The sequence below is a fragment of the Aricia agestis genome, chromosome 21, assembly GCF_905147365.1.
Source record: "Aricia agestis chromosome 21, ilAriAges1.1, whole genome shotgun sequence".
Lineage (NCBI taxonomy): Eukaryota > Metazoa > Arthropoda > Insecta > Lepidoptera > Lycaenidae > Aricia > Aricia agestis.
Genome location: NC_056426.1, coordinates 6,927,735 through 6,951,560, shown reverse-complemented (window position 1 = coordinate 6,951,560; position 23,826 = coordinate 6,927,735). Strand labels below are relative to the sequence as shown.

The window sequence follows — 23,826 nt, the reverse complement described above, 5'->3', positions numbered from 1 at the left end:
CTATATAAATGACTTACCTTATCTAGTAAAGGATAATAATAATGAGATAGTGCTTTTTGCTGATGACACTTCACTTATTTTTAAAGTGAAGCGACAACAGTCGAACTACGACGAGGTAAACAGTGCTCTCTCAAAAATAGTACATTGGTTTAATGTTAATAACTTACTTTTAAATTCTAGTAAAACTAAATGTATAAAGTTTACTTTGCCCAATGTTAGGCAAGTCCAAACCAATGTGCTATTAAATGATGAGAAGATGAATTTGGTATATAGATTTTAAAAGAATAATTTTTCTCTCACTTTTTTGGTAAAAAGTGGAACCCGTGCGAGTTTCTTACGCCGGTTCTTCTCGCCGGGGTAGTTCCCGAACCGGTGGTAGGCATCAGGTAGACATTCTGAAAAAATTTGATTCAAATTTACTCAGAAATAAAACATTTTTTATTTATTTTTATTTATTTATACTTTATCGATATGGTGACATCATATCGATAAATAATGAAAAGAAAGATTGAAAGAAAAATCTTACAAATGCCCTGAAAAATAAGGGCATGGAACTTTAAGGGGACCATAAATAATGTCACTTCTTAAAAGGTTTCCGCCACCAAAAAACTTAGAGAACAGCTGTTACTCGTACGTAAAGGAAACATTTTTGGATCACTCATTTATGTTACACCTTGTATTTACGCAAAAAAATTCACCAGATTATTAAATAAAGCTTCGATCGAAGTAATTAAAAATAATAATGGTTTCCCCAAGCTTTGTCTTCGAGGGATCACTTAATAATCTTAAAATAGAATTAATTCTAAAAGAGCGATGAAATTTTGGCTTCAGATGTACTTTTATTAACTTCCCTAATCCACGTTTTAATCTTTGTCGAGAGCTAATCTCAAAGTTGGGAAATTAAGATATCTTTTGAACACAGGCCTACAATGATCGTAAGGGCCGCGCTACACCGGAATGGCAGCGGCGAGGCGAGCACTTTCAGTGTCATATGATTTTAAACTTTATCTTCATTATTGTAATACATAGTATCGCTTGAGAAGTTTACGGCCGCCCGTGACCGCTCGTGGCGCGATTTCTCAAGCGATACTACATATTTTTACTACAGTAACTAGATGTCCCGCGCGGCTTCGCCCGCGTAAATTAGGAATTTTACAGAAACCGTACATTTTCCCATAAAAAGTAGCTTATGTCCCTACTCCCTTCACTTGGTCTACTCTATATCTGTGCTTAATATTGCCATTAAAAATTGCTCCAGTAGTTGGTAATTTCTTATATTTCCTCCGTTTTTCCCACATTTTCCTGAGTTTCTTCGGTCGTATTAGTCTTAGCGTAATATTATTTAGCCTATAGTCTTACTCGATAAATGAGCTATCTAACACTGAAATAAGTTTTTAAATCGGACCTGTAGTTCCTGAGATTAACGCGTTCAAGCAAACATACTCTTCAGGTTTATAATATTAGGTAGGTATAGATTTTTTTTAATTATCGCTTGACAAACTCGAGTTTCGATCCAAAAGACTATGAAAAGTACCAATAGCAGGGACATTATAGGCTCATAAGTCATAACTATGGGACGATGCATGGTATAATATTATGGTAGTGATGATGATGATGATGATGAATGTAATTTGCATAGTAGCATATACTTTCCGTTCTTAAAACAACGCCGAAACTCCCAAACTTGTATCTATAAAGAATCAGGAGTTCTCTCAGCACCTTCCGAACCACGGTATACCAGGTATACCTCGGTGCAAAATCTTACTTGTTGGTAGCATATGCTTAGAATACTTTTCACGAAACCAAAATCACCACATGTTTCCCTATAAATTTTGAGGATTTCCCTCGATTACTTATGGATCCTTCATCAGATCATCACTTTTGTGAATATAATACCAAATTAGGATGATACCCTATATATCAAAAGAAAAATTTTGAAAATCGGTTAACAAACGGCGGAGTAATCATTGAACATAAGAAAACGAACATAACACCTCCCCCATTTTGAAAGTCGGTTAAAATTGTAGCCTATGTGTTATTCTGATGTATAAGCTATATTATTGCAAAGTTTTTATTAAAATCCGTTCAGTAGTTTTTGCGTGAAAGAGTAACAAACATCCATACATCCACACATCCATACATCCATACATCCAAACAAACTTTCTTTATAATATTAGTAGGATATGAAGATAAAGTTTAAAATCACATGACACTAAAAGTGCTCGCCTCGCTGCTGCCATTCCGGTGTCGCGCGGCCCTTAGGGTCGGTGTACATTGCAAGGTGACGAGACAACGCGATGCTTTTAACTGTTTTACCCTCTACGAAAAAAGAGGGAAGTTTGTCGTATCTGTGTGACACGTCTGACCGTGGTACTGGCATCATAGCATTATAATAATAATAATATATAATAACTCCCACATCGGTATCGGTGACGGTGGCCAGTTTCATTGAAACCAGGCCAGTTACGCAGGAGTAATTTTATAGTGCCCAAGTGTGTGCGCAGTACACAAGAGCACTCTCTATTCCTTTACTCCCATAGCCCAGTAAGACGGAAGACCGACACGACTGGCGAGAGATCAGGTGCAGCACCGACTTTTTACATGCCCATCCGACGCATGGATCATCTTACTTGTGATCAGCCTGCATTGTCCTAACCAAACTTAGAAATAACAAGTTTCCAACACGGGAATCGAACCCACGACCTCCGAGTCAAGAGCCGCGCTCTAAAATAGTATTATTATATTATGACTATAAGGTTCAGTTGACATTGTAGAATGACGAGGTGATGCTGTGCATTTTTATAGCAGAGGAGCCCAAGAGGGGATTTCGCGACATGCTCGAGGGTATCAGATTAAGCTTGTATAGGCTTTCCGCATGTTAGATACATTAGATAAATCGAGGAGGTTCTATGTTTGATGTCTTCTTTATCCAACTTACAAAAAAGGAGGTTCTATTTCCGCTGTGAATTTTATTGTTTCCCTGCAAACATCACTTGTAATCTACCAACATGAATGAAACATATTGTAAAATATTCAAGATAAATCGTTTATATCGGCATATTCTGGCAGTTTCCTCCATATTCTCCCCTGAATAATTCATAAGTTATTATGCGATTATTTTGCGTTAATCTGTTTCGACGTTGGGGTTACAGCTTACTTGATAATTCCCTTTTGTTACCTCTTCTAGCTTTAGCTCAATCGATTTTGATGGAGTTTAATAAAGAGACAAATAAGAAGACATACAATTTTGATGCATGGAAGTTGTGAAAATATCTAGTCCGTAAATATAATAAATGCAAAAGATTGTCTGTCTGTGTGTCTGTTTGTCTGTTACCTTTTCAAGCCTAAACCGCTTAACCAATATTGCTGAAATTTTATGTGGGAATGCTTTGAGACCTGGTTAAGGACATAGGATACCCAAAGGCAAAATAATCAAATCAAATCATTTAATTCAGGCATCAGAGGCCCATATAACAAATACCTTAAATCTAACATACATATAATTATATAATAAATACCTTAAAACTAACATACATATTTTATATATACTTAAAAACTAACACTGTCACATTTTGCCGGCGACGTGACTCGCTTCGTTCCGGAGTCTCCCCCGGAACCTCCGATAGACTACATCCATCGGCCAGAACTCCGGCGGCTCGAAAGTCGACAGAAGATTCGTCGGTACTCTCACCACAAAGGAGCTAAAGTTAACCTTATGGCGAGACTTCAGACGTTCGACCCTCAGGCGCAGTGTCGTCTTCTTCTGGACCTCCATGGACCAGTGCAGGCGGGATATGTACAGGGGCGTCGCGGGGACCTCGCTCCGCAGACGCAGCTCAGGTACATATGGTGCGGTGCCGCGATGGTTGCGGGCGGCGGGCTTCTTCCTCCTCTCCACCAGTATGAAGCCCTCCTCATCGCACCTCCTGCCTTCGTCCTTGCCAAGCCGAAGACTCCACCTTGCGGCTCTTCGTAGCCTTGCGGCTCTCATTCACCCCATTAGTTTTCGCCCGCGGGGGAGGTGCGGGGCGACCAGCAACAGTCGCAAAGTTGAATAACAATCGCAAATAAAAAAATAAGATTTATACGTGGGAAATAAGATTTATACGTGGGAGAGCCATGCTTCGGCACGAATGGGCCGGCTCGACCGGAGAAATACCACGTTCTCACAGAAAACCGGCGTGAAACAGCGCTAGCGCTGTGTTTCGCCGAGTGAGTGAGTTTAGCGGAGGCCCAATCCTAGGGTAGGGACCCTCCCCAATTCCCTTCCCATCATACCCTATTCCCTCTTAAAAGGCCGGCAACGCACCTGCGGCTCTTCTGATGCTGCGAGTGTCCATGGGCGACGGAAGTTGCTTTCCATCAGGTGACCCGTTTGCTCGTTTGCCCCCTTATTTCATAAAAAAAAAATAAGAGAACTTGAACACCTCTATAACACCATATACCTACCTTATTTCAGCAAATAAATGAATTTTAAATTTTAATTTGAATTTGTATATTCTGGAAAAATATACGGTTCCCGCGCGATAAACGAATTTTGGCGCAACAAAAGTTGCGGGCGACATTTAAAAAAAAAATTGTTTTATTTCTGAATAAATTTGAATCAAATATTTTCAGAACGTTGAACTACATGTTGCCTACCACCGGTTCGGGAACTAACCCGGCGAGAAGAACCGGCGTAAGAAACTCGCACGGGGCCACTTTTTAGTAAAAAAGTGGAAAATTTGTCTTTTAAAAAAATAAAATTTACAATGTAAATAACTTAATCTATAGGTACAATATGAATACACAATTGTAAGTCACATATAATAAATGTAGAAGCAGCCTTGCAAGCAGCCATCCTACTCCCAAGATGTGCTATCGTTTAGGAAATCGTTGGCTTTGGCACACAAACGTTCTTTAATTACTTTTTTAAATTTATTAATTGATAGATTTTGAACGTTTTCCGGGATTTTATTGTAAAGGCGTACACATTGACCTTTAAAAGATTTACTTATTTTGCTAAGTCTGATCACTGGTATTTCCAGCTTGTGCCTATTTCTAGTGTTTCTACCGTGACTATCACTTTTTGTTTTAAATTTAGTTAAATTCTTTCTAACATACAATACATTATCCAAAATGTATTGAGCAGCAACAGTTAGAATACCAATTTCTTTAAACTTAGCATAGTATTATAATATTATTATGAATTTCGTATAACACAACATCACTAAATTCGCTTTATTGAAAAGACAAACAATACATTCTATGTAGATGAAGAAAAATGTTAGCTAGAAGTTTTCTAGAAAGTGCTTTGTGAAATATGTAGTTTGAAAGTAATAAGGAAGTTAGCTGCAGCTTATCGGGCATCGCTATAGCACGATAGATAGCTCGTACAACCCGACGTAACATTATAGCTCGGTGGGATACTGAAAGTTATAATATATTACTAGCTTTTGCTCGAAATTTTGTTGCTCCTAATTTTGTAGCTTACTGCGTATGAACACTATATTTTTTAGCCGGAATGTAAAGTATATTCATGCAAAATTTCATCAGTCAGGTGCCTCACTCCCGAAACTGATATCGATTTCGATTTTCGATTTCAACGGTTTTTGACACTTTAGACATGCTTTAGACATCTAAAATAGCGCTATTTTAGATGTCTAAAGTGTCAAAAACCGTTGAAATCGAAAATGAAATCGATATCAGTTTCGGGAGTGAGGCACCTGTTTTGCAGAACAGACAGTCTAACACAAACATAATATTTCCCTAATTTTAAAAACAAATAAATAAATAATTATTATTTATTTTAAATTTTTGTCGATCCCGTTTACCTACCTTTTAAAGTAAGTACATAATAAATAACATGTCTTTTTATAACTTCTAATAGCATAGCTAAAGGTATGTTCACACGCTAACATGTTCAATGTTTCCTCAAACGGAAAATTCTGAACATGTATAGAAAATTTTAGACGATTTAAGCCCCTTGCACATGCAACACATGCCCATACAGTTTTATTACACTACAACTAGCTTAGCTCTCTGACGTTTACTACTCGAAACAATATTATGTAATCGGTGACTTTAAACTAAAAGCCGAGCTTTGTGAAGGTTCGCGTCGTTTTGCTGCATGGTACTCGTAATAATATAATATTTAAGCCAGTTTTTAAATTTAAATAGTAATCAAAACTTGAGTGATCGATGATAACACATTTACATAATATTATATAAATAAATACCAGACCAGACTGACGTGGTGTGAAGCGTCCATAGATATTATTATATTATTATTATGATAAAAATTACTATGTTAAAGTTAAAGCACAAATCAATAGGCGTGATAGTTTTTCCGTTAAAGACAACACAAAAGTGCTCAGGTTGTGGGATGAACTAGGGCTCGCTTCGCTCGTTCTGATATATATATGTATAGCATCTAAGTCTAATAAAACAATAAAGTTATACAAAAATAGGAGCTCGGAAAAAGTTCATCATCATCATATCAGCCTATAGTCGTCCACTGCTGGACATAGAAACATAAAAGTCGAAAGTAACTTTAGGAGCGCTACCGCCGACACGAACCAGCAGAGGCTGCCACACATTTTGAAATTGAGATCTATGTTACTTTTTAACCGACTTCCAAAAAACGAGGAGGTTATATTATGTTCGGCTGTGGATATTTTTTTTTTACACCACGTCGTCAGTGATCAACGTCAACATTCCTTACGAAATTTCGATCATATCAATTAGTGTCCTAGCTCCTAAGTTTTAACGCTTGTTCACATTTTTATCCATGTTGGGGCTCAAATGGTCACATTTAGCAATTCCTCTCAATCAATTCAGCAAATGAATTGTCACAACTGTCAAACTGATTAATGTCAAATTAGTACGAATTACTAGACACGAATTGCAAGCAGAGGTACCATTTCTAGATTTTAAAAATATGAATCATATATTATGATTCATAATATGATTCTCGAAAGCGACCATATTTTTAGCCCCGCAGAACGTGCGGAACGCTAAAGAAGATTTCACTAGGAGTGAAATAATAAAAGTTTTTATTTGATGTTCAATCAAGCTATTTCTTACCTCTACATTATCGGTGTAATACACAGACATAGATCAAGATAGATACCGCATGTGTATGTACTTCACGTGCCATATCGCGTTCCCAAACGACGAGCAATGCTCGTCTTTCGACTCGTTTTCATACAAATGGAGCGACATGCGGTATCTATCTTGAACTATATCTGTGGTGTAATACATCTAGAATACACCCATTACAGTCCATTTCACTTTTAACACCTGCTCGTCTGTTTACATCATGTATACACAGATAATGTATACAAAGTATCCGGCGTATATTGTTTACGTAAGTGTTTTATTTAACCGACAACGGCGAAGCCAAAAGGTGAAGAAAACCGTGCATTTTGTCGAAAAATGCACAGAAGATAGTTTATGTTATATCGATATTAACAATCCTCTGTTTAATTCGAAACTTATAGTCCCGGGATGGGACTATAAAATTCGTATTACAGTTCGGTTCGTTCGTTCGGTTACAGACAGACAGACACGAAGTTTTTTTTTTTTATATAACCGAACAAAGAACAAAAAGCATTTAGAATATTTATAATGATAATATAACAATAAGTCGCTTACGTTGGTTAAATCTTTTTTTAAATGAATTATGGGGGCAAACCAGCAAACGGGTCACCTGATGGAAAGCAACTTCCATCGCCCATGGACACACGCAACAGCAAAAGAGCTGCAGGTGCGTCGCCGGAATTTTAAGAGGGAAAAGGATTACATGGTAAGGTAAGGAAGGGAATAGGGAAGGGAATTTTAATTTCAAAATCAGACAGGGAAATTGACGAAAGTATTATGGCTAAGGACCCAGGTTTCTCTAGCAAATTCCCCGGAAAGGCTATTTTTAGATTAAAGTGCAGCGTTAAACAAAGTAACTCTAGAATTGAGTCATAAATTTTGTTCCTAGTTAGAAAATTTTTAATTGTCAGTTTTTACGGATAAAAACTCAAGTATAACTTGTAGATAGGGCTTAAAATAATTATATTATTATCTAGATATGAATAACAAAGCATTATATTATATTTTGTATGTCCCGCTAAAACTTGTGAACCGCTGAACAGATTTGGCTGATAGCATTCGTGGAAGTTCAGGAGAGGTTTATGAGGATGTATGTAAGTTATAATTACGGGTTATCTAGTGTATAAAAATTGTATAATTTTAGATAAGATAGATCAATGTTTGTTGCAAGTAATACTTTGTCACGCGGACAAAGCCGCAGGCAAAAGTTACATTGTAATACAGTTTAGGTCAAGAATGATCGTTAATAAATAAAATGAAGCTATAAATTAAGAAAATAAAGGCGCGGCTCGATTTACCAGTACCTGCAATATTTCGGCTCAGCGTCATCACAGTATAAACTTTATAGTACAGCAGCCTTTCCCAAAGACACCAATGTGGGCGATAACGCCCCCTTATGGGGCTGGGCTGAAGGTCTAAAGCCGTCTAAAGGGGGGCCGGGCGGTGTGGAACCTAGACAAAAACATTTATTCAGTACATACACATATATACACATACCACATTAAATAAACATTTCACAAAAAAATGGGGGCATTATGTAGAGACTTGGGGATTGATTTATTTCATCTGGATGCATTTCAAATTGAGACAATGGGGACGCTAAAATATTTTTTTCTGAAAGTGGGTAGTAGCTGTCTACTATAATAAGTTTGGGAACCCCTGTAGAACGGCATCTTCATACTAAATCGTCTGAGTGTCCTGGGGGTGGTGTGGGATTTTTAAAAACTTGAAAACCCCTTGCATTATTTTACTGCAACGTCTTTCTGATTTGTTTCCTATTAGATCGGTCCATCTTTCATTAAACAAAAAGTGAAATGAATGGATACTGATGAAAATAATTATTTGAGATGCATTCTAATTTCTAATGGGACCAAATTCCAATTCCTAGTCACATAAGTTTAACGCTCGTAGAGGCATTGTGATATTGTTATTTTGCTGTACATAACTGCCTACGTTTGCATGTATGCAGTATAATATTATTTACGTAGATAAATTCATGAAATTAACTGGATATAATTATTGGAGCTAATAATTTTATCACTTTATGTATTCGGTATGTTATATCAAACAACAATGGAGGTACTCGTATGTTTGTACTGTGAATTTCAAGGACATGGCAGAGTTACTCTGCTGCAATATACTGTGGTATCCCGAAGCAATTTGCTGTGATGAGTCGATCGATCACTGGTGTTATTAGATTATGTCATTAAGGAAATTCGTACGACGATTTTATTTAAGACGGGATATACATTCGTTAGGGAATTTTCATGAAAAATTGACTTCTGTGATCGCTTATCGGAAATGTAAATTTTTTTTCGATATCCATCCTAATCATAGTACTAGTATATCCCACAACCTTTTAACATAGTAATTTTTATTTATATGTAGATGTGCTATCATCAGTCAGTCAAAAGGTATGACGACGCGTCGAACCCTCACAAAGCTCGGCTTTTAGCTAGTATTATACTGTGTGTCTAGTGAGAGTTCAATACTAGAGGATGTGATAATATTTGGCTATTATATTAGATGAAAAAATATATATAAATAATATCAATTGATCAATGAGTAAATGTAGCTTAAAGTTAAATAACTATTTACCCAACGCATGGACACCGCGCGCGGGAAGGGTAGTGGTGTAGTGGCGCACGCCGCCGCGCCGGCCGCATAGTATGCCTACTTGGATACTTTTTATCTCCGAAAAACGGGCAAACGGGTCACCTGATGGTAAGCAACTACCGTCGCCCATGGACACTCGCAACATCAGAAGAGCTGCAGGTGCGTTGCCGGAAAAGTTTGTTTTATCTAATATCTATTGTGATATTTAAAACACTTTTTTAAATATTTTATTGGTAGGTTCTTTTAATTAATTTTCTCGAAAACTAATGTCGAAACTGAAATCAAGTCTTAAAATTTCTGGTGTCGACGGATGTCGTTATGGATATTTCGTGTTTTGCATGGATCACGAAATTTTTCATTTCAGCGTGCATAAAACGGATTTTACAGTTGAAAGTTTATGAAGTCGTAAAAATAACTAATTTAAGCTCAGGCTTAGGGTAATACTATACCGGACCGCGTCGCACAAGCGGATATACAACTGCGGCTTAGCGACATGGTTGCGACAACGCTGCAGATTTACATCACTAGTTTTAGGCTTAGATTAAAACAAATTAGCTAGCTAGGCTATATTTTTAAGTTTCTAAAGTGACTTTTGAAACTCAAAAAGTAAGTTTACTTTACAATCAAAATATATGAATAATTTTGATATTACAACTGTGATGAAAATATATTATGACTTGTTTTCTATCAAGGTTTCCTTGCGTATATATTTTTTTTGAACCTAACACCAGGACGCCCTCGCCGCCCTAAGCTCTGTCAGGTGGATGTACCAGATGGGTAAGTAGAGTTAAATGTAAAAGTAGCGGCGCTGATAGATTTCCTTTTGACTTCTATTATTATAACCTATGAAAAATAATCCAACGTCATGATTTTTCCCAAACAATTATTAAGAAAAAAGTAATTCTTTCAGCGCTGCTATCTTCACAGTGAACTAAGGGAAATATTATACATACCATAAAGAATAACTTTTTATTACATTCTGTATAGAAAAAACAATACGAGTTACGACACCTCACATCGCTCAGGCGTTAGCGGCACTGTGTACACTGACCCTTAACTGTTTCCCGGCAAATTTCAGAATTCATTCCCGATAAAATATTTATTTTTATTCGTCTGTGTACGTTGAGAAATTTGAATTTACGGATTTTATGGATTGGAAACCTGCTGAACCGATTTCGATAAAAAATTTCGACCGCAAAGATTTTTTTTAATGAAATAAGGGGGCAAACGAGCAAACGGGTCACCTGATGGAAAGCAACTTCCGTCGCCCATGGACACTCGCATCATCAGAAGAGCTGCAGGCGTTGCCGGCCTTTTAAGAGGAAATAGGGTAATAGGGGCGGGTAGGGAGGGCGGTTTTCTGAGAGAACGTGGTATTTCTCCGGTCGAGCCGGCCCATTCGTGCCGAAGCATGGCTCTCCCACATAAAGAAGTTTTATTAGCGTATATCTAGCATATTACATACATTATTTATTTTATTTTAATTCATTTTATTAATAATATTAACAAGATATACTTATTAGTGCAATGTTTTTACGCTAGAGGCAGCGTGATTTTTTTGTTATTGAAATGTTCACAAAACAGTAATTAGTTGTATTTATACTTTAATAATAATTAGCTAATAATAAAATTAAAATAAACTAAATAGTAAATAGTTAAGGGTGGCTCCCATACAATATAAAACACATTTTTTGCATATTTTTGCTCTATTATGGAATATGGATATATACGAAATCATACGTGCGCGAGTCCAACTCGCACTTGGCCAATTTTATTCGTTAAAGTACATGTGAATATACTATAACAGTACGAATGTATATTTTGGTCCATTCAAACTAAAACATTTTCCGCCCCGAGCAGTAAATGAAATTGATTTGCTTCATACAATCCAATAGGATCAATTCATTGCCATCCATTTCATAACTAAGGCCTTTGTGGTCCACTAATTAAGAGTAGTTCTCGAGGTTCGATTTCCGCGTTGGAAAAATGTTGCTTTCGAGTTTGGTTAGCACAGGATAATAAGAATAAATAAAGAGTGTTTTTGTGTACACACACTTGGGCAATATAAAATCTCTTCTTAGTAACTTTTTTTTGGTTAGCCTATACTATCCCACTGCTGGGTAAAGGCCTCCCCCAGGGTTGGCCAGCCCGGCTGGTACGCTTCCAGCTCATCGCGACATCTTTTCCTAGGCCGGCCACGGTTGCGTCTTCCATCTTCAGGTACCCACTCTGCCCAGCCCAGCCCAGCGGTCGGGATGCATACGGCTAACGTGGCCAGCCCAATCCCACTTTACGCCTTAACTCATACGTCCGTGATTTTTGTTTGTGAGCGCAGTATTGTGTTCCTTATTTTGTACTTCCAACATACTGCGCTCCATTTCTCTTTGGCAAATATTTTGTAAATCGGTCAATGACCAAGTTTGCGCACCCTAGGTTAGGATGGGCACAATACACATGTCGACGAGTCTGCGCTTCAGGGAGATTCATAAGTCTCCCTTCATCAGCTTCTTCATGGACCAGTAGCACAGCTGTGCATGTATAAGTCACACAGCTCAGTTTAGTTTTTATTCCCAACAAATAACTTTAACTAGATGACGCCTGCAACCGTTGCGCTAGAATTGTGCCCTATGTTCTTTCCCGGGACTCAAACTATCTCCAGAGGTAACATACAGACAAACAAACACACTACATTTTAATATTAGTATACAAGTTTTGAGCCATGCTTCGGCACGAATGGGCCGGCTTGACCGGATAAATACCACGTTCTCACAGAAAACCGGCGTGAAACAGCACTTGCCCTGTGTTTCGCCGAGTGAGTGAGTTTACCGGAGGCCCAATCCCCTACCCTATTCCCTTCCCTACCCTCCCCTATTCCCTTCCCTTCCCTACCCTCCCCTATTACCCTATTCCCTCTTAAAAGGCCAGCAACGCACCTGCAGCTCTTCTGATGCTGCGAGTGTCCATGGGCGACGGAAGTTGCTTTCCATCAGGTGACCCGTTTGCTCACTTGCCCCCTTATTTCATAAAAAAAAAAAAAAAATTAGAGTTCAGGGTATGCTAACGTATGGACACATGCGCACCCTAAAGTATATACACTACTATCAGAGTAGGGAATCCCTTGTATAGAGTTCATTGTGAACATACGAGTTTGCCCATACAAATGTTAAAAAAAGTTACTCTTTCAGCGCTGCTACTTTCACAGTAAACTCTATACAGGGAACTCATACACACCCTAAAGTATTATCCCTTAGTTTTGTTACAACCTGTAGATAATATAGACTATAGTATTTTGACTGGTATAACTTTTGCAATACAATACAGGTGGAGTTGAACTTCGTTAAATAAACAAGAAACTTTGGATGTTAGGGTTCAGTTGTTTTGCCAAGCAGGTAAAAAAATTGTAGTTAATATTGTAGTTGTTTATGGTATCCATACACGGACGGACGGATTGGACTGATCGCTGGCCGATCTTACTTTTTTTTAAATAAAATTAGGGGGAAAACGAGTAAACGGGTCACCTGATAGAAAGCAAATACCGTCGCGCAGACGTGACACTCAACATCAGAAGTTTCAGGTGCGTTGCCGGCCTGACTATGCACACACAAACGCCTCCGTGGTCCAGTGGTTAAGAGCGTGGCTCTCGACTCGGAGGTCGTGGGTTCGATTCCCGCGTTGGAAACATGTTATTTCCAAGTTTGGTTAGGACAATGCAGGCTGATCACCTGATTGTCTGACAAGTAAGATGATCCATGCGTCGGATGGGCATGTAAAAAGTCGATCCTGCGCCTGACCTCTCGCCGGTCGTGTCGGTAAAGGTTAGCCTTTACCGACTGGTAGAAAATAGAATTTCAAAAACCCTCATTCATTTAACTTCCATCCAAATTTAACATTCACTCTTCGTTTACGTTTCACCTAATTACAAGCATTTACGAAATTCATTAATTTTAATGTACAATTTAATTTTGCGTTATTTTTACGAATTTAACGCTTTAACGAAATCACTGATCCAATTTCAACGGACGCTTTTGATTAGAATAATTAAGTGTCACTTATTAATGTTAATTAAATGTTTAATCTTGATAACCAATTTAATCATTCATTTATTAGCAAAGACATGGAGCTGAAATTGTTTAAAAAAATACTTTTTTACTCAAACAAAACATTGTTTTCAAAGTTACGCTGAAATTATAATATTATAATGCGCAAACCGTACATTTGCAGGGATAAAACCTACTATAATAGTTCAACATTTTCTAGATACTGTACACTGTGCAGGCTAGGCTAGGTCTAAAATATGACATAATTTGCAAGTTATTATGCAAGGCCTGTGTCAGCAAAAAACGTGTTTTTCGCAAGCAATTTTCACGAAACCTGTACAGGAAAAATGTGAACTCTTTTAGGTAAATACATTAGAATTTTGTCATTATAATATCAGATGGTAAAAAAGGATGTTTTGAGATTCTTCAATATTTAAAATCAGGTTTTGGCCGCAAGTTTTCATTGCTCAAACCTCTTAGGGTGAAGCCAAACGAGCGTAATTTGCGAGTTATGAGTCGCAGAATTTCGGTCGCGTAAATATATTTTCATACAAATCATGACTCACAAAATTACGCTCGTGTGAATAAAACAGGACTTTTGTATGAAACTGAATGCAGCAGAATTTCTGCCAGCCGAAATTCTGCGACTCACAACTCACAAATTACTCTCGTTTGGCTTCACCGTTATAACCAAAATATTCAGATCTTAAACCTTTCCTGGATTTTCATAAATACTTCAATACTAATATTACAAGTTGGCTCAGCTGTTAAAAAGGCACTAATTCTGAATATTTATTATGAATTACTGCCTTTTATCACCAAAATTTTCAGAATAAGTGCCTTTTGTCACCTGGATAAGTGCAATACGTAAAACTCGGGAACAAAATGAAAAATCCAATAAAACAAGAAGTGTAAAACGCAGTCCCCTCTGAACTCAGTAATTGAATTATTTTCAATAACGACGCCCAAAGAGGTGTACGTGCTAGATATGCCATGTTAATTATGACAAGACATGTAGGTCTGTGCTACACGACTGTTTGAAAAACTTCATAATACCTTTAAATAACAATAAAAAGATTAGTTAAGACTTGTCATCTATGGTCACGTCTATGGTACATTCATTTCTGTTTTACCTACATATAACTTAATATGAAATGGCATGGCGCTAGTTTTTATTTTGCATACGCGCTAAAATAGCCTTCCTCAAAAGGCAGTTCCCTCTCTATAAAAAAGCAGCGCTTTCTACTTTTTGGGTTGAATAAAACACTGTTAAATTCCGTCGAGACATGTGACTTCATCGAAAACTCCTTGAGAGAAGATAAATAATAGTATATCCCTCTTTTTTTTTTAGCGTGCGAAAATGTATCGCTTCTCTATCTTTAATTTCTAGTGGTACTACCATTGTTTATTGTTAAACGTAGTTTATCGTCCAAGCTTCACAAGATGCTTATAATATTATGAACTACCTACTAATAGGTGTGCAGTAAAATTTACTTTTGTCCAATGTCCATATCGTCGTTGCGCCTGCCAAATTAAAGGTCAAGTGTTCCTACAAAATAAGATTTGCCACAATACTGCATTTTCAATTTATTGATAAGTCCAACCATTATTATAATAGGTTATTGTCTACCCCTGAAAATGTTATAAAAACACACATACGTTCGGCAAGCGCAACGACGATAGTTTCTCATGGCACATCTATATTTTCTGATCTTTGTAGTAATTTGTGCCACCTCTCGCGTCGTAATGGATAGTTCTCGACGTCCGCAGGTTATGTCATACAACTCCACTATGTTGATTTATAGCTTGTATGAAATATTCATGTATGTTGCTCGCAATTTGCTTAGAAATTCATTTACTATTTTACATTAGTATTAGCTGTCCCGGCAAACGTTTTTTGCCATAATAATGTAAAAGTTTGTAAAGAATGTTATTTTATTGAAGTGACCGAATAAGTATGCCACCATGGCAACGTCCATCGCTATCCCGTCGCACAAACTATCATCGCCGTCAGTCTTGAGTTGTAATAATTTACTATTATTTATTCAACAAATGCACCAACATAAAAAGTAGCCAGTAGCCGATTCTCAGACCCACTCGGGGGTGTACGGTAACTAACATTGTGACACGAGCATTTTATATATTATAAGACTAGATAAGACTAGATAACGCCTGTAAAAGTGTTACACAAAAATTCCTTCGCGGGAACCGTACATTTCTCTGGCATAAAAAGTATCCTATGTCCTTTTCCGGGACTTGAAGCAACTCCGAATCAAATTTCAGCAAAATCGATTAAACGGCTAGGGCGTGAAGAGGTATCAGACAAACAAACAAACAGACAGACAGACTCACTTTGGCATTTATAATATTAGTATGGGAGTCCGTCTATTTATGATGGAATTGCTTAACGGTTAACCGTTAACCGATATGGACTTAATTTGGAAAAGAGATACTTTGGTTTCGAAGGACCGTTTTTTATTACATATGATATTGAATGTACCGTAACTTCTTGGTGGAAATTCATGTTTCACAGTAATAATATACACTTTTCATGCACTTTTTCCACTTTTATTAATAACAATTATGTTTTACACGACCGATTTCGATAAAATCATCATCAGGTGTAGTGCAGGTAATTTTAAATTTTTAAATAATTGGTAAACAAAAATAGGGTTGTCAGCGTCAGCATTGTTATTAATAAAAGTGGAAAAAGTGCATGAAAAGTGTATATTATTACTGTTTTTTATTACGACTACGGTAAAGTTTTCCATACTGAATTTCCATCGAATTGGTTCATCGTTATGAGTAATAAATAGATAAATAATTCACAAATGGACTAGACTTACATATTTATATTATTACGGATGGATAGAATATATTACTGCAATGTTTTACACTAGACAGCACCAGCATAGACAGTAAACAAAAAGCTTTGTTCGACGTTTGACAACGTTTCCGTCAATATTTATATTATAAGTGATATGACGTGTGCAACATGTCGGATTTTGGTCGGATTATTTACTGTATGTCGCCCATTGCGTAATATTCCCTATAGTGTAAGTCATACACGCTACGGTCTACTGGAGCAGCCACCTGAGCAGTTATGCCTCCGCAGGTGTCACTTGAAAGAATTGATTTTCGATTTTGCGCCGGTCGCCTGCCCAGGCTCAAAAAACTGCACACTGCACAGGTCTATTCCCACACACATTCCGAGCTAAATGTCTAAATAAATACAAAATATCTGTCCCCAATTTCACTGTAATTATGTTTCCCATTTAATGTCAAGTAATAAACTTCAATTTAATACACCTTGTCAGTGTTGTCAGTCATAATATTTTCAGTTATTTTCGTCGGGGTGAATTGAATTTCAAGATATTTGTACAACGCGTTTGCTGACGGGCCCCAAATTAATACAATTTGTTGATATTTCAAATTGTAATATCTCAAAATATTTGATGGAGTGAAAAGGTGTTATCCTTTTTCTGGTTATAGAAAAACAGGGGTCAAAAATATAATAATTAATAATAATGGAAGTCACACATTAATTATAAATCACATTATAAGGGTAATTACTCATTTTTGCTGTACCTTACCTAACTTCATCATCTTGCTAATTTATCTAGCTATACATACAATCCACTTTTTTTGCTTCAAGTCATTTTCCCGGGCATGCAGCCTCCATTTATCTATATAAAAAACAAAAAAACAAATTTTAAGTTACCCACTTCATCCACTTTCTTCTTCAATTATTTTCAACACTCGATGGTTGTTCCTGCAAAAATGGAACATTTTTAACAAAACGTCTCTTACGTACTTCGTGTAATTATTTTTACTGTCGACAAAAAAAGAAAAAGTATTTTTCTCAATTCATCTTCTTATTTTCCCAATTTAGCGATTATTTTCGATTGAAATCACAGAATTATGATCAAATATATCACGTTATTTGAATATTATGAAACGAGCATTGTAGCAATAATTTACATTTCGTTACGGAAACACAAGAAAAATGATTTCCTTCCAAGTAGTATTTCTAAGAAAATGATGATTTTTTTATACGGGTAATTTTGTGTCCCGGGAAAGTCCGGCTTGTGTCTTTAATATAATGTGACGCATTTAATATAACCTCAAAAACAGAAAGCTGAGGTTGAAATAGAGAAAGAGATATTGGCCGTGTTCATCGGCGTAATTTTTAGCGCATTCACTGCAAAACCTACTTATTGCGCATGTCCAAATCATGTCGTGCCATGGCAACGACAACTGTTTACGACTTGACATTTAACCATTTAAATAATCCATACTAATATTATAAATGCGAAAGTGTGTCTGTCTGTCTGTCTGTTACTTCTTCACGCCCAAACCGCTGGACCGATTTAGCTGAAATTTTGCATGGAGATACTTTGAGTCTCGGGAAAGGACATAGGATACTTTTTATGCCGAAAAAATGTACGGTTCCGCCGAGATTTGGCGATTGAACGAGTTTTGGCGCAACGGAGTTGCGGGCGTCATCTAGTATTTAATAAGTATATCGATAATTTCCTCCACTAAATTTTCCAAGTGATCCATATCCATATTTCTCATAATAAAATAATGAAACACTATTATAGTGTTAAATAAATTATCTTAGACAATTTCGGCTTATGTATTTATGTTTAGCTTTTATTGTTTTAATCATGTATAAACAATTAATACGTTGTTTACGACTTGACCAGCAACTTGTTATGGCGTTGCCATGCCATCTTTTGGACATGCGCAATAAAAGTTTTGTCCAAAAATACGCCGACGAACACGGCCATTGACGTATTTGCTTTTGGTTATGACCACATATATATCATGGCATATACCGCATGTGTATGTACTTCGCGTGCCATATCACCTTCCCATACGACGAGCGATACTCGTCTTTCGAAAGTCGGTTCTTTAGTCTGCTATCGGAATCGGACGTCAATCGGAATTATAAATGTCTAAATGCCTATAAGTGCCGTACTGAGCTGTAGACACTCAAATAGAAACGTTAGCCTATAATCTAGATAATGGGCACTTTTTTTCATCGGTACGACACAGTAGCTATTTCAAAGTGGCACGCTTGTTTTCATACAAATGTAGCGACATGCGTTATCTATCTTGATCTATGTCTGTGGTTATGGCAGTACAACCACAATAGACATAACGACCAGTAGTTCGACTGCAAAGAAACGGACAGGTTTAAATATCTGTCAAATTCGTCGGGTTTCACTAGGATTATGAACGGATTGTGCCTCGCGCTGGCTGATATAATTTATTTTTAAATATTTAAAACAAAGATTTCAAAATTGAATTCTGACAATTTTAATCACATGTGCCAAAACACAAGCAACAATACGACCAAAGAGGAACACGTCCATCGAATATGTCATAGTTTTAAATTCGTAGGTAACAAGTTAACAACCCTAGCGACGATTTTCGTCATAATACGTCAAATTTAAAAATTTCAACATCAGTTCTACGTCGACATACTCTATCATTCTGTCTACTCTGGTACAACCGCGTTTGAAGTTACAATTATTTTTGTTACGTGCAAAGGCAAAATTTCGAAAGTAGTATTGTTATAAATTTGTCAACATTACCCGTTCCATCTTGATGATGATTTCCACCTGAAAGCTCGGGACCTAATCATGTGGTTTTTATTCCCTTTTGATGACGTACAAGCCACTTTACTTGCTATAAAGGTTTTATTAAAGCATAAAAATATATTGCGCAGACCCCAAAGTGAGGAACGAAATATAATATTATGTTACATGTTATCATCATGAGCTACGAAAATATGTGGATGAGTCATCCTCCGAATCATTTCCGTCCATCATTTCCGAATTCGTTTTCCGTATTCGGAAATCCGAATGGGGATTGTCCATTATAAATAAGATTGAAAAGAAATTTAACACATATGCGGAGGTCAATTGGCGGCCGATGATGACGTCAGAGCGAAACTTTAAAAAATTATTGAGAAAAAACTAGCCAATGAATTTCAAAATTATTTAATTTATATTCTTAAAATACCCTATTTTAACGAAAAGTACATGTGATTTTTTTTTGGACAATGCCCATTCATGGAATCAGTAGAAAATACAACGTACGTTCGCTTTTTTCCGAATGGAACGAATTCCGTACGAACGTTTCTATAGTGCCGGCGCGTTCGCGGGTGAGAAAAACAGCCATACTCAAAGGTCGGAGCAGAGAACGCACATACAGTTAATAATCCGACCAAAATCCGACATGTTGCACACGTCATATCAGAATATTGACAGAAACGTTGTCAAACGTCGAACAAAACTTTTTGTTTACTGTCTGTCATGCTGGTGCTGCCTCTATATTAAGTATACTCCTACACATAATATATTATGGTTACATGTTGGAAGGGTCAGTAACATCCCCAAACAGAATTACTGTACCAAATCAAGAGAGAGAGAGAATTAACCCTCTAATGTCCATAGCGACTGGAGCGGACAAAAATACCCCCTAATTATCTATCCGGACGTCGGAGGGTTGACACTTCATCGGCAGAACACGTAAAATTACTTTCCGAAAACAATACGGATGCCTCGTTTGTACCAACAAATAAAGTGAGTAAGGCTAGGCGCACACTGTTCATTTTCTTCTTATGTTCGGGCCACACTAACGTCAAACGCCGTTAATTATCGCATTGTTGGACGTTAGCCGTAGGTGTAGCCACAATTTAACGCGATAATTTTCAACGGCGTTTACAACGCCGTTTGCCGTTTGGTGATAGCTGTAGTGGCGGAAAATCATAGAGATTAACGCTAGAATTAATGCGATGAAGCGGCCACACTACGTATCGTCAATGTGCGTTGAGAGGCCGACGGGATCACACGTGTTGGCTTCGACTTTTTAATTTAAATACGTACTTTGGTTATGGAGTCTTCACTCCACTCTAGTTAAACGAGAAAGTAATTGCTTTTTTTTTAGATTTTGCAAACCGAACCATGTTTGTGGGATCTGAAACTCAAAAGTTACAAGAATCGTTAAATGCAAAGTGATGCCTGACGACGAATAATATAATTATTACCTTTTGTAGAAATGAATTAACATTATAAAGAGATAAAAGCGACTTCAAAATTGTACGTAATTAAGAATTAAATTGCCCTAGTTGCGTCTCGTTTAAAAACTTTCTTCGCTAGATGGCGCTAAAACTAGCCAGGCGCTAAGACATCGAAAGGGAATATTTTATACTAGATGACGCCCGCAACTCCGTTGCGCCAAAACTCGTTTATCGCGCGGGAACCTTACATTTTCGGGACAAAAAGTATCCTATGTGCTTTACCGGGACTCAAAGTATCTCTATGCCAAATTTCAGCAAAATTGGTTTAGTGGTTTGGGCGTGAAGAGGTAACATACAGACAGACACACTTTCGCATTTATAATATTAGTATGGATCTATTTTTATAAAAAAATAATTAAATTTTTTGTAAATCTCATTATACTCGAGAACTGCTGACCCGATTTGGCTAATTTTAGCTTGAAATATTCGTGATAGTCCAGGAAAGGTTTATAAATGTAATGTATACGGTGAGAAAAAATGTTAGGAGGGAGTTGATACGAAGTGCGGGTCATCTAGTTTATAATATTAATAGTGTGTGCTGGTCCTTAGCCTCGGGAAATCTTAATCCTCATCTCTCGGCGGCTATCGATTACAATTGTCCTGTAGACGGTCTACTATTACGGCTTTTTGTTATATTGATTTTAGGGTTGAGTTTCTACGCTGGGCTTAAAATATATTTTCTTTTGTTATTGACTTACCTCCTTTATTTGTATTAAAGCAGCGCTTTTAGACAGCGGACCTTGAATAGAATATTCAAAGATAATAAGCTAAAGTGCTATCATGTGACTTTAATAAGGTGCCAGGCAAAGGCAAACAGGTTGAAAAGGTTGCTTATATTTTGGAGTATAACATTTCTCCTACAAAATCTGGAAACGAAATAAAAAATGAAATCTGTATATTACTCGAATTTTATCTAAATCTGCCTCAGTGAAATCTGCCCAAAAACTTCTAAGATTAATTTAATTTCGAAAAGCTTGCGTGGAATATTGTGATTTCATGGACAAGGAAGCGGGCAAACTCTATCGGTATCAAAGTTAATATACCTAGCAGAATAGAGAAACAAAGGCCTGAGCAAGAGAGATGTCACTATCAGTAACACTGCGTGGTAAAAAGAGACGTGTGATACATGACAGCAGCACTTTTTTTTTGACGTCCAGTCGGCACGTGCCGCACGTTGACAATTTAATCTCATAGAAATCATACTCAATCATGCTTGTTTGTGTAAGTGTATACGTACACATATTTTTCCACACAAATGAAACCAATTTCGGTTTCGTTTGACAGCTCGAGATTGTTGCTCTATTCCGATAGGTATATTAACTTTATGGTACAGCTACACAATATCAGAGACTAGACATTTTATCTATGACAATATTATAAAGCGAACTTCCCGAACCAGTGGTAGGCACCTGTCTCGACGTTCGGAAAAGATTTTGTAAAAAATGTTCTCTGAATAAAATTATTTTGATTTTGACAGACTGACGTGGTCTAAAGCGTCCATAGATATTATATTACCTATTATAATAAAAAAAAATTGATTCTAAAGTCATGCTAACCTCAGAAACTATTCGACGTATTTAAAAGTAATTTCGCCCAGTAATATTAAAAATCACGGGGAAGGTTTTTAAGCGGAAAAATGTACGGTTTCCGCAAAAAAAAAAAAAAAAAATTATACGGGCGGAGCCGCGTGGAACGTTTAGTATGAAGTAAATTTTAATCTACTCTGTAGTACAAGAAACTTTGCACTGTAGATCGCAGATAATACTAAGTGAATAGTTTCAGTAACTACTTACTGGAGTTTTCAGCTGAAATGAACGTAGCTTAAACCTAGATTAGTATTAGCTTAAACTGGAGCATTGTTAGACTAAAATGATAATATTGAGAGTTTTGTCAGGAAGATATAAGAATCCGAGTACCGAGTACACTTCTTAAGTATAGCAAATGTCTCACCAGTCATGCAGTATAATATCTGGCTATACATAAAATCCACATTTTTTATTTCAAATAATTTTCCTGGTTCTAAAGCCTCCATTTATCAAAAAAAAAAAAATTAAATTGTTAGTTACCCAATACTTCCACCTACGTCTTTAATTATTAAGGCACCAGCACCTTAAAACTTTTGTATGAAATATCATTCTTTCTCAAGTAAGAAAGTTGCAGCATGGAAAAGTTGCTTATTGCATTGTATTTATTAATTCTGCACGGATGGAAATATCCCTGTGTAATTAATCTATACTGTAATCACCGACTCCCTCTCACTGTCCGTCAGTCTGTCAGTCTGTCAGTGTGTTATTGGATATTAGCTCTATATTTATAGGTTAATTCTATAGCTGATGGAGGGGTAAAACGGTTTTTCGTAAAGTAACTATTTCAGCGTTTCTACTTTTGCAGTGAACTCTACAATTACAATACTTTGTTTTATTATACTATATAATGTACAGGGTGTAACAAACCTAATGATAATACTTTAGGGTGTGTACGTATTCCTTGTAGTGAGTTCACTGTGAAAGTAGCAGCGCTGAAAGACCAATTTTTTCTGATTTGTTTGGGCAAGCGCCCTAGCGTCACGAGTTTTCCCATACAAAAGTGAAAAAAATGCTCTTTCAGCGTCGCTACTTTTACAGTAAACTATAGAGTTTACTGCCGTGTATAGACACGGGACTCATAATAGGTCGCAACGCGAAGCGTAGATGCATTTCTAAATTTGTATGGAATTGTTAATCTGTTCAATTGAAATGACATGCAAATCTGTCAATTGAACCCTTTAGAAATGCATATATGCGTCGCGTTGCGGTCTGAATGACCTTAGAAGTGCCTTCACGTCGTGTATAGCTGATGATGACGAACCAATTTCATCTCACAACGGAACGTCAAAGCTAGTGTTAGCTCCACGGTATATTTTTATTCAATTTGGTAACGTACCTGACGGCACACGTTGCACAATAGGTTTTTACTTTTTAGTTGTTTGATATACAGCCAATGAAAGGTTACCGCAGTAAA

General features: G+C 36.9%; 1 protein-coding gene across 2 annotated transcripts in view; it reads left to right on the top strand.

Annotated features, from left to right (window-relative positions):
• LOC121737583 (5-hydroxytryptamine receptor 1-like) overlaps positions 1-23,826 on the top strand; it is a 163,644-nt gene that overhangs the window by 109,161 nt on the left and 30,657 nt on the right. The gene's annotated exons all lie outside the window — the stretch shown is intronic.